Raw genomic sequence first — 11,787 nt, forward strand, 5'->3', positions numbered from 1 at the left:
ATGATTTTACGCCCACTTTACCGACATCGCTACGTGTAACCTGGCTAATACACGTCGACAGTAGAATTAATCTCAAGTCGGACACAATTATCACGCATTTTAAGTACATTTTTTAAAATTAATAATTTAGAAACAAACCGTAATGCATTTTCGTCATTCTTAACTCTCGTCTTATTTTAGTATGTAAAATCACTCTATAAAATTTCTGACACCTGTTATGGAACACTTTGTATACGATTTTTATAAATATTTAAAAATCGAAATTTATTAATAACCTTTATCCCTTCGAAAACTGTTTATATTTGCCTTGATAAATAATAGCACTTAGATAATTATGTTATAATTACACATTGTAATTTTGTGAATTAGGTAACCTTACAGACAAAACTCATGCAGATACTTGACCCATAATTTTTTTGAGAGCCCAAAAGCGACGTTAGAAAGGACAATCAGAATAGAATAAATAATTGTAAATAAATTTTATCTTCTTTATATTTTATATTTAATTATATTTGCTTTATATTTTAATAATTCATAAACAAATATTAAATTCATTTACTTCCTTCATTTAAAAAATTCGATAAAGATCACTTATTTTTCGGCTCTAGAAGATACGTGTCTCTTTAATCTTTTACCTGAGGGAAGAAAGGTACGTCGAATGCGTTTTTATTGAGATTAGAGTACCTTATACAATGGTATTATTTTAGGTCTCAGGTTCTGATACTCCAGTTTTTGTATATAACAGAGCTATCGAGATTAACGTACTTATGTACATCTATTTTTTAACGGTGTGTCAAAAATAACAAATTTTCGAAAAAGTACACATTTGCAAGAATAACATTTATATATGTATATTCTTTTAATTTTTTTCAGATTTAATTGAGACAAGGATTAATCGCACCAGCCATTTTGATTGTTCTATTAGTTCTAGTGTTAAATAGAGCGCTTCCTCTCTAGAAGGGACAGAATATGTTAGTACCATGTTTTAAATTTCATTTATCATTACTAGTACTAGAAACATAGCCGAAATTACGATTCAATGAAATATAAATAAGAAAAAAGTGAAAAAATAAGAAACTGCAAGGTTTGTACATACAAGGTGTTTTTTGATAGATGTCAGAAATTTTTAGGAGCGATTCTACACTCGAAAATAAAACAATAATCAAGAATGACGAAAATACGTTCAAAATTTTGTTTCAAAATTATTAATTGTTGAGAAAACACCTAAAATTCGCGTGAAACATGTCTGATTTGGGACTTATTCTACTATCGACGTGCGTTAGCCAGGTCAGACAGAGCGAATTCAATAGAATAACCTGAGTCAGACATATTTCGCACTAGACATTTTCTCAACAATGACGTATAGTCATCAAACGCAGCTGACTGGTTAATAACTCCGAAAAGAAGCGTAAAACGCAACTTTGTCATTCGTAATTTTCCTCCTATTTTGACACGTAGGATTGCTTCTTAAAATCTCTTACACTTGTCATCGAACACATTGTATGCATAATATAATGTACAAAGTCACGTTTCGATGCTAAAATGCTTAAATTCTATGCTCAAAAAACGAGAGTACAATAAAAGCGTATGCTGTTTTGTCTTCAACTACAAATATACATTGAAGTGTTTCATTTACAATTCATTTTGTATTATTTTGTGTATTAATATTACTGTGCAACTTTGCGGTTATTGAACTTTCGGAATTTTTCGAATTCGATCAGTCAAGAAAGGTCAGGTGGAGTTCGATTCCGTATTAGTCTGTCGATAAATTTTGGCAGGAGGAGGTCCTCTTGACATCGACGCTAGGACGATTTCTCGACGGTCAGGGTCGACTATTATGGTTTTCCTCGAGATCACGTACCGTAATCACCGTATTTTACGAGCTGCCGCGAACTAGGAGCTATTAGATCGATACACCAGCAGCCTGTGGCCACGGGGTGCTTCCGAGACACGCTGATTGCGGTCTCCACGGCTAATTTTTTCTTCTCTCTGTCTCCCTCTTGTCCTCTCCCTTGGGTAGAAGATTGCAATCAGCTGGCAATTGTCGTGGAAACCGTTGCAGAAGATTCCAAAGACTGGATTGTATGTTAACGAGGACCCCCGAGTCGCATCTAGCCTTCAAACCCATCTTTCTAGCCCCCATGTCTTTCTTTTCATAAAATTTCAAGAAAGAAACGTGCCAGGCATCGAACACGACTCGTCATTAAAAACTGAATAGAAAATATGCTAGAAACATTTTTTACTCGAGTCTTAATGTTTAAAAGTAATAACAGATATTTGGTGTGAGCTAGACCCTAGTGAAATTCACTTAAAATTTTTTAAAACTCTCTCTGTTTTTAATGATATGAAAAGTGTTTCTGGGATAATTGCAATAGTTTCAAGAGAAGAATACTAGGAAAAAATAATTCTTTAGTTAAGTAACTCATTTTTTTCAAGGTCATTGGGAAACCAGATATTTTTTTCTTATGCATGTTGTAGTGAATGAAAAAATACACTTGAATATACATGAATCATGACCTTACCAGTTTTTTCATTTACAATTTTCATAATCAAAAGATGCTTAGAATTATTTCCTCTTTTACACACTAATGTAAAATACCGAAATTACAATACTTTTTAAATATCTTTGGCCATGCTATAGTGATAAACATCTAATTCAAAACTATACTCGTTTCTCATAAATTGTCATAGACAAATCGTGTGAGCCAAATTTTTGGAAAATCTGTTTCAACTCTGACATTTTAGCTCATGTGAGATTTCACGCCGTTCATTTACTTCATATTACGTTAAAAACGTACATATACTATTAAAATAGGAAATAGAAACTGTATTACGACGTAAGTTTTTTCTCTAAAAACAAATACAAAATTAGCTTTACTTTTCAGACCTTCAAATTAGTGCAATCCCTCAAATAAGGAAACAAAAATAAGTCTACAATTTCATAAAATATTTAGATAATGAATAAGAACAATTATCTACTAGGAAGTCTGATGAAATCCTTTTAAATGAACGTCTTCTGAATTCATTCGAACCTGAACAAAAAGCTTGGCCAGCATAACGAGCAATTAAACACAGAAGCAGGTGAGAGAGGCCCCCTGTGACAAGGGAGGTTCAGCGAATAAGATCGATGAAAGTTACTTGTCTTTCAGGAGCCAGTGTATCAGTTTCAGTCTAACGTGAAACGGGATCCGCCGGTTCAACTCACGTAAATTTCCCTTGAAATAGATAGCCAACGAGCATCGTCGTTTCTTCGCCGACGAAATTGAGCGAAATCGTTCCGAAACTTTTGGTCGAAAACGAGTTGAACAACGGCTCATGGAAGCACACGATCCTTCCAAGTGTTTTCTTAACCGAAACCCCTTTCTCTTTCAACAGATCGTTGAATGCTAAAAACGAAAAGGGGATTCTTTTTCACGAGGAAAAGAGCAATCCTTGGCATTCCACCAACGAAGCCCGTTCGAGTGATTCACTTTGAGGGGTTTGAGGGAGGAGGGTAAGTCGCCCGATCAGGAGATCCGAACTTAAATCACTCACTCTTTCGATTCCCCGTTGTCATTCCCATCGAGCCTAAACGTCCTACTTCCGGTTCGGCTGTTCCGGCCTCGATCGATCGGAGAAGGGTCTCCTCTGTGTCAGAAACACTCTGCAGAAAGACGCCGAGTCGATACTGCGGGATCGCTGGCTCATAAACTTCAGGACGGTTTCTACTTACGATTGAGATTCCTCGGATTTCTTCATCTCTCCTCCAGGAAAGAGTTTCGATCAATGCTGTCTGTACACAAGGTAGTCCGTAAGAAGTGTTATAAACCGTTTTTTCAGGAACTGTTAAGAATAATAAGAAAGTTCTTTCTTGATATTTAATCTTCTATCTCCAAATTAATTTAAACGTAAATTCATCTCTATGTGTACATGTAATTCTTTGTCGTTTTGTGTTGACCCTTACTACACATAAATAGTGTTTACAAATACAAAGAAATTATAGAAAAACCTTATTCAAAGGTTTATATGAATCTCTTTATAAATAGCAAAATTTTTCAACATTTGTGCGATTGTATCTGCTCAGTAGATAGAAATAAAAGAATACGTCTCGTTGTTAACCTTCTTTTGTTTCTTAATAATTTATGAAATAAATTAATTTCAAAATATCTAATTAACTACCAGAATAAAATTTACAGTTACATCTGTAGAGGTACATATGTCTCCATTGAAACAAGAACGGAGAACATCTTGTCACGTTTTGTTACCTGTTCCAAAATGCATTCTGCAAGTTTGCACCAGCTCTGAAGCTATATAATTCGAAAAATATTTTACAATGTTTTCACTGAAACAACAACAAAAATTTTTAAAAATTCGTCGCTTGTTACCGAATGTTTCTCTAAGTTTTTTCGTGCTTCTGTTGCTAACAACAACTGTCGCCTTAAATCGAAATAAAACTCAAATACTCAGTTACTATGCTGCTTTAGTATGAATAAAATGTTTTTATAAGTTGGTGTTTATTGGAAAGATTTTGGAACATGGAGCAACAAGATGCGACAAGATATTCCTTGTTGTTTCTTCAGTGGACGCATGACTTAAGAACATTAGAATAAACGCTTCTAATAGTATCTATCACGTAATATCACTGCTTGTACTACTTCATAAAATAAATATGGATATCTGCTGCTAATGAATTGTGGATATTAAACAATAGGCAAAATATTTGCACTATCATTTGCTTAACATCTACCGAAGGATAAGCATTTGATTATATATGTATGTCATAAATACTCAAAATGATGTCTGTATACATATGTAATATGCATAGTCTTAACTTTGCCTTAAACTTCAGCTCATGTTCAAGCTCATATGAAAATCATTTCTCAGAAACGTTTGAACACACTTTTTCCATTGCTAAAAGATGCCCTACAAAAAATGTATAATTCTCTGGCTAGAAATATGTATAACCATAAATAAAGTCGGGAACAAGAATCTGGCAAAAAATTTTTATTCTACAGTATTCCTTTTTGAAAATCACACAAATTTTACTTTAAACATTTTTGTATTATTGAAGAAAAAAGGGAATAGTTAGATGGCCTGTTTTGGCTAGCACACTCTGTAACTATTATAATAGCTATTTTTAAAATGTATTTTATTGTATTTGCAATGAAATACAATACCTTTTATATCATTTCAACCAAAAGTTTAACCAAAACAAATTATACAATGCCTCCAAAATATTCAGACAATTAGAAGTAATGAATACACATATACATAAAATTCTAATAAACCGTAAATTTATAAATTTATCTATATTTCTAAGATAATTTATATTATGCGTATTATTTCAAAAACTCAATTTTCGCTTGCTTTGATTTTTCAATCGTACGTGAAAACACTTAAGTGTTAACAATTTCAACCAGCCATATATGAGTTTCAAGAAGCTGGTGTTTCGTTTGAGACTAATTTGATACAAACTTTATCAGTTATCCTTGAATGTAAAATTGACGATATTAGGTGCCTACGTCCTACGTGATATGAAATATATGTTGTTCAACTTTCACTTTAATTATAAGAAAATGCAAACATTTGAATCTGATTCCATTAAAAGAAAATACTGGTATGGAAATATTGGTATGGAAAAGCAATTGAAAAGTAACTCCTATATTCCATTTATACATATACATATATGTATATGGTATTCGTTTAAACTTTGTCATATTAAAAAATAACTCAAAGCTGAAATACAAAATTTCAGGAATTGAAATCCAGAAATCGGATAAAGACTTCAAACATCAAAAAGTTTCAAAATTTGAATGCTTTGAATATTTCAAAGTTCAAAATTTATAAATTGAATAAGTAAACATTTGCACTATAAATCTTTGAAAATCTGAAGATTTGGAAATTTGAAAATTTAAACTCGCTCATATTAAAGAAGGAATATTAAAGTGATCCCACCTTAATATGCTACCAAATATTAATTGAATATAGACAACTCTACATGTATATTAGGAATAGAATTGACGGGACAACAATACAAAGTAATTAAATTATAGTGTTCTCTAGCGTCGTTTGCAAAATTTTTCAACTTTTATTACTTTCTGAGATATTCAATAACCTTTAACCTCAGTTCTTAAGTTCCCAGGCTTCAAGTCATGTGATATCGACCAATGTGTCTCGATTATACATAGACCGAAAGCCGCACGTGCTACAGACTCACGTGTTTTTAATATATACAAGACATGTCACAAAATGTAGGACATTTCTTGGAGAGTACATTCTAGACACGAAAACAATAAAGAAATGTTCACATGAGTGCATGTATGTCTGGAAACGCTTAGTTTTTTAATTTCTTCAAGATTTATAACTGTGCCCCACTCATTTAAAAGGCCCAAATACCTCTAGGTCTAGTAGAATCTTAAAGGAGATAGTACTGTACACGCAATAACCTGCGAATCTTGTAATTCGCATGAGTATGTGTGTGTCTTTGTGTGAGAGCTTCAGGATCAAGTGAAGGAGAATATACACATGTAAGCATACATTTTTCTCTTTTAGACGTGACCATAGTGACCAATCGTGACTGATCGCATGCCGAAATCGCGCTCTCATAAGTTAATGAGATAAAACAATGCGACCAAGCTTCTTCGAAGCTGACTCTGAATCTCTCCGAGGGTGCGACGTTGCATTGCTCTTCGATGAATAATCGCGAGGTACGTGTCGTCGAGATCGTGAAGTAGTTTAAAGCAATAGTGTTCAAATTGTGAATAAGGATTTTACTTCGTGTTATTCGTTTCTTTTCTCGATATTTATATATTTATATATATATATATATTTTTTTTTTTTTTCAATTAATAATTTCATTTATTCGCCTTATTCAATTACATATTTTTCCTATTTCTTTTATTTTTATATATTCATATACGTGTATACACACATATGTATTTTAATATTTTTAATCACAACTCTTAGTTTATTCTGAATCAGGTATGTTCAAAATTTGAAATCTATGCATAATTAGTGTGTTTTTCCCTGGAGCAGCACTATTCAATCTTGAAAATTTGACCCACCGAGGAGCAAATTATTAACATTAAGAGCGAGTTAATAATGTAAGATCTGATTTTATGGATGAGTCCTTCATTGTTATCTTCTTGATTACTTGATTTTTTTTTAATTTCTATATGATTTTTGTTTGGAAATAATAATCTCCAGTAATTTATTAGATTGTGGAAATTCCTTTGCTGGAGGTTCATTCATACATTGTTCGATCTACTTAATTCGTTTGTGTCTTGTCCTCTAATTTTATCAATTCATTTATTTATTCTTACTTATTTTGTAGCCACGATTTACCTTTTCTTTATTTCAAGCAATAATTGATTAATCTTTGAAATTGTTAAGATTCTTTTTCCTTTTTATTGAATATACGTAGTAAAAGATATTTCAGTTTCTTTATTTTATTGTATTCCTAATTCCAATACTTTAAGGATCTCAATGGAAGAACCTGTGTAGAACTAAGATGTCGACGGATCTAATTTCACTTAGCACAGGTAAGATGGGATTCACTAAAAACAATGTTACGTGTCGTGGCTGATTCTGTATCATTTCCATAGCCCATTGCTCGGGACCATATAAAGTACTAGCTAATTATTTAAGTTTAATCGTTAAATCAAATTGTGACAAATTTTACACCTCAAAAATAATCAGCCAATTTTTCTCTTTTGTAATGGAACAGAAATTTCAAATATTGATATAATCAATATTCGAAGAAAAATTACGATAGAAATGTATGGTTATTACAACAAATATAATTATACAAATACTATTATCAGTATAAATTGTGCGGTACACCTTACACTGCCCAAGATGTTAAAAAAATCATTTGAATTTCAAGACATAATAAAACATAATTTCACAGGATGAATAAATCTGACAGATCCTTGCAATAATTGTGGTAGTTCAAATACAAACATAATGAAGAAAGTCAATATAACTGCTTCCAAACAAATTCTTATTGCAAAATTACTTTTGTTCGATCACAATAGTAGTGGAACAACAAAAGTGGACTACATCAAAGCAATACCTACTACTAAAATACAAATGGGAGATCACTGTTATAAACTTTGGCAGTGATTTCCCACCATGGTAAAAGTATTGTCAATGGTCATTACACGAGTATGGTAAGGGGTAAGGGCACAACTCGATTTCACATCTTTTTGTGACACAGTACCGACTTTTTCATGCACTTAGCGTAATTTTTTTACTTTTTTGAAGTTTTTTGTTAAGATCAATATTAAACATCAAAATTATACTGTCGATAACTTTATTATTTCAAATCCAATAGTTCTGTAGAACTTCATTGGCTTTATGACTACAAGTCCTTTTCTAAACCTAAAAACTTGTTAACTCTTTCACTGACCATTAAGAGGAAATTGTAGCCTAGGAGACTATAGAAAATGTAATTTTTACGATTTTTTCTAAAATGAATTAATGAAGACAAGTATCTGTGGTTTTGGGCATTTCATTGTGTATCTTTTGGGTATATAAAAAATTTTATTCTTTTTTATAACAATCATGATAACAACATCAACAATACACCTATACTTAAAAGTAAATATATTCTTAAATCATAAAATTTTTGAAGCAATGTACCTATCAAAGTAGAAAAGAATTTTGTTTTATCACTTTCTGCCAGTTTGAAGTCAAACATTACTTTTTTACCAAATTTTTTAACAATTCTACATACTTTAAAAATTAATAAGTTTCGAAAAACTAAAAATATCACAAGTTTACTGTCTGCGAAAAAGTATATTTTTCAATTTAGAAAAAAATTTATTTAAATTGATCAATTGGGTTTTCAAATATTTGTCCTACCAGCTCAAAAAATGATATTTGAAAAAAACGAGTTTAAAACAACATTTAAAAGCTTATAACTTTGCTACTTTTTAGAATTTTGCAGTTTCCTGTTAACCACATATTCTTAAAACATCAAACAAATGAAAAATATAAAACATATCAAAGAATAATACAAAAAATTTTCCGATCTTGTTATGATTAAAATGACTTCTACTCGTGTCAGAAACACCAAAAAAATATAGTTTACCTTTTTCTTTTAAACACATAAAACACTGAAAACAATTTTCCCTCTACCCGAATGTCTAGACTAAACAGCGAAAGGGTTAAATACACTCATTACTTCTACCAGATTATATCAAATTTTTCGCTGATTCTTTATTTAACGAAAACGTACTTTCCTCGACTTCAAGATAATCTATCTCATTAAGGCGCAATAGGTTTGCAAGGATTTAATAATTGCCGCGTGAGCTACGTGTATATGTATGTATGTATGCATCTATGCATGCGACCCTGCCACTCGACCTGAAGAGTACGATGCGGTGATTGGACGGCATTTGAATGAATGCCATCCGGCATTCACACCTTTTTTCAGCTCCTGCCTTTCAGCCGCGACTCCGTCCACCGTGAAACACCTCCTCCCTCCCTCCACCCTCGATGTACTCGTGGGATTATGGTGGTTGACACGCGAACAGCGTGTGGGTTCCACGTCACGCATACGGCGAACAGGGCCGTGACAATGTATTCTACACCCTCAATCCAACATACACCAACTGATAAATGCATCGAGTTAGGATACAAAAAGATTGATTGTACGAGGCGTTGATCCGAAAGTAGACAAATATGTTTTATATGTTTTCTGCTAAAGTCTCCTTTAGAATTTTCTTATTTTATTTTGATATACAGGGTGTTTAGCAACAAGTGTCAGATATTTTAAGTGGTGATTCTGCATGCTAAAATAATATGAAAATGAATATGAACGAAATTGCGTTTCACATTTCGTTTTTGAGTTATCAATTATTAATTGTTGACGACACGCGTAAAATATACGTGATACGTGTCTGACGCGGAACTTATTCTACTAATGACGCTCACTAGTCAGGTCAAGCACAGCGAAGTTAGTAAAATAAGTCCCGAGTCAAACACATTTCACGCGAGGTTCAAGCGTTCTCTCAACAAATAGTAAGTCGCAAACGAAGCCTTAATCGCAATTTTGTCATTCTTAACTTTCGTCATATTTTGACACATACAATCACCTTTTAAAATTTCTGACAACTATTACTTTTGTTCTCATGAAAGTTTAATATGTACATATTAGCAAGAAAACAATGAAGAAACAAGGTAAGCAAAATAGCATAGAGAATAGGAATTCTTCACATAACAATGACTGTATATGCCTGATGTGTTTAAATCCCTTCAGTGAAAGCTGTTTGAGAAAAAAGTGGATCCAATGTCTAATTTGCAAGGGTTGGTTTCATGAAGACTACACCATAAGTGATCTTCATTACGTCTACCATAATTGTAATTTGAAGTACAATGAAAAATATCATTAAACTAATATACGATATTAAAGAAATGTGCGAAGTTGGTTATGTTTTTTATCTTTCATTATTTAAAATATATTTCTTTTTATTGTTACTCAAAATATGTTTATTTAAATGCTTGTTTCTATCGTGTTTTATAATAAAATATCCTATTATTATAAACATACAATAAACATACTTAATTAAGGCATATGTTTTGTTTTTATATCTTTAGAAAGTAATTGGCAACTAGGTCAAATGTTACTTTTGTCCTCGCTCTTCCCTATTAAGCAATTAATGTGCTCACAAAACTATTTGCGAATACGTAAGGCTTAAAACGTTATTTATGAGTTAAGGACTTATTGTTAGTGGAATTCACTTCGCTGAATATGAACTCCTACTAATTGAACAACAAAGCTTAGCTACGGTAGGGAATTACAGACACAAAGACAGCCTACTTAAAAATTTTGCTAATTTTCATTTATTAAACATTGTAAATTAATTTTTTCTATATATAATTTTCGGAATATATACATAAAATTTTATTAAAATGTACACGTAAAATGAAACTAAATCTTATTAGCTGCTGTATTATTGAAAAAAAAGAGAATTTTAACGAAATTTCGCATAACAAAATGGTAGCACATTTAATAAAAACTTCAATATAAAGTAAATAATTAGTAATATTCAATCTTTAATATTTTGTGACACTCCCCTTACCCTTAATAACTGCAATCATTCTTTTGGTTAATAATTTATACCATTTTTTTAATACATACCTTTTTACTTAAATCGTTCCCACTTGTATCGAACACGCTATTTTAAGTCGTTGACGTTTTCAGTAACGCTGAGATCGGCAGAGCGTTTAGTGAGTTTGTAATACTAATTTTTTCACAGACAAATAATGCTTTAGAATTTTCGCGGTATACAGGGTGTCCCAAACTAAGTGCGGGAGCCGGAAATGGGAGATTCCTGGGCTGATTCTAAACAACATTTTCCTTTGCAAAAATATCCTCCGAAGCTTTGTTAACGAGTTATTAACGAAAAACCCCGACCAATCAGAGAGCGCGAATAGCGAGCGCTCGGCCGATCAGCGACAGGGCACAAGCTACGCGGAGCGTCTGCTATTCACCGTGCTCGAGGCTTGTACAAGAAACTCAAAATGTAAACGTCAATGCTCAATTTCTCCTAAACTATTGGATGAAAAATTATGAAAAAAATTAAGACCACGTTAACTATTGAGACATATATTATAGAATTTTTTCAGATTTTTAAATTAATTATCCAAGATGTAAAAAATAAAAAACAAGAAGAAAGAATTTTAAAATGCCGATTTAGTAAAGTAATGCCATAGTAAAAAAAATAAAAAGCAATGTTTTCGTAGTTTCTATGGATTATACATTATTTTACTGTGTATTAAAACATTGAAAACTGTACAATA

Source organism: Calliopsis andreniformis, chromosome 6, assembly GCF_051401765.1.
Source record: "Calliopsis andreniformis isolate RMS-2024a chromosome 6, iyCalAndr_principal, whole genome shotgun sequence".
Lineage (NCBI taxonomy): Eukaryota > Metazoa > Arthropoda > Insecta > Hymenoptera > Andrenidae > Calliopsis > Calliopsis andreniformis.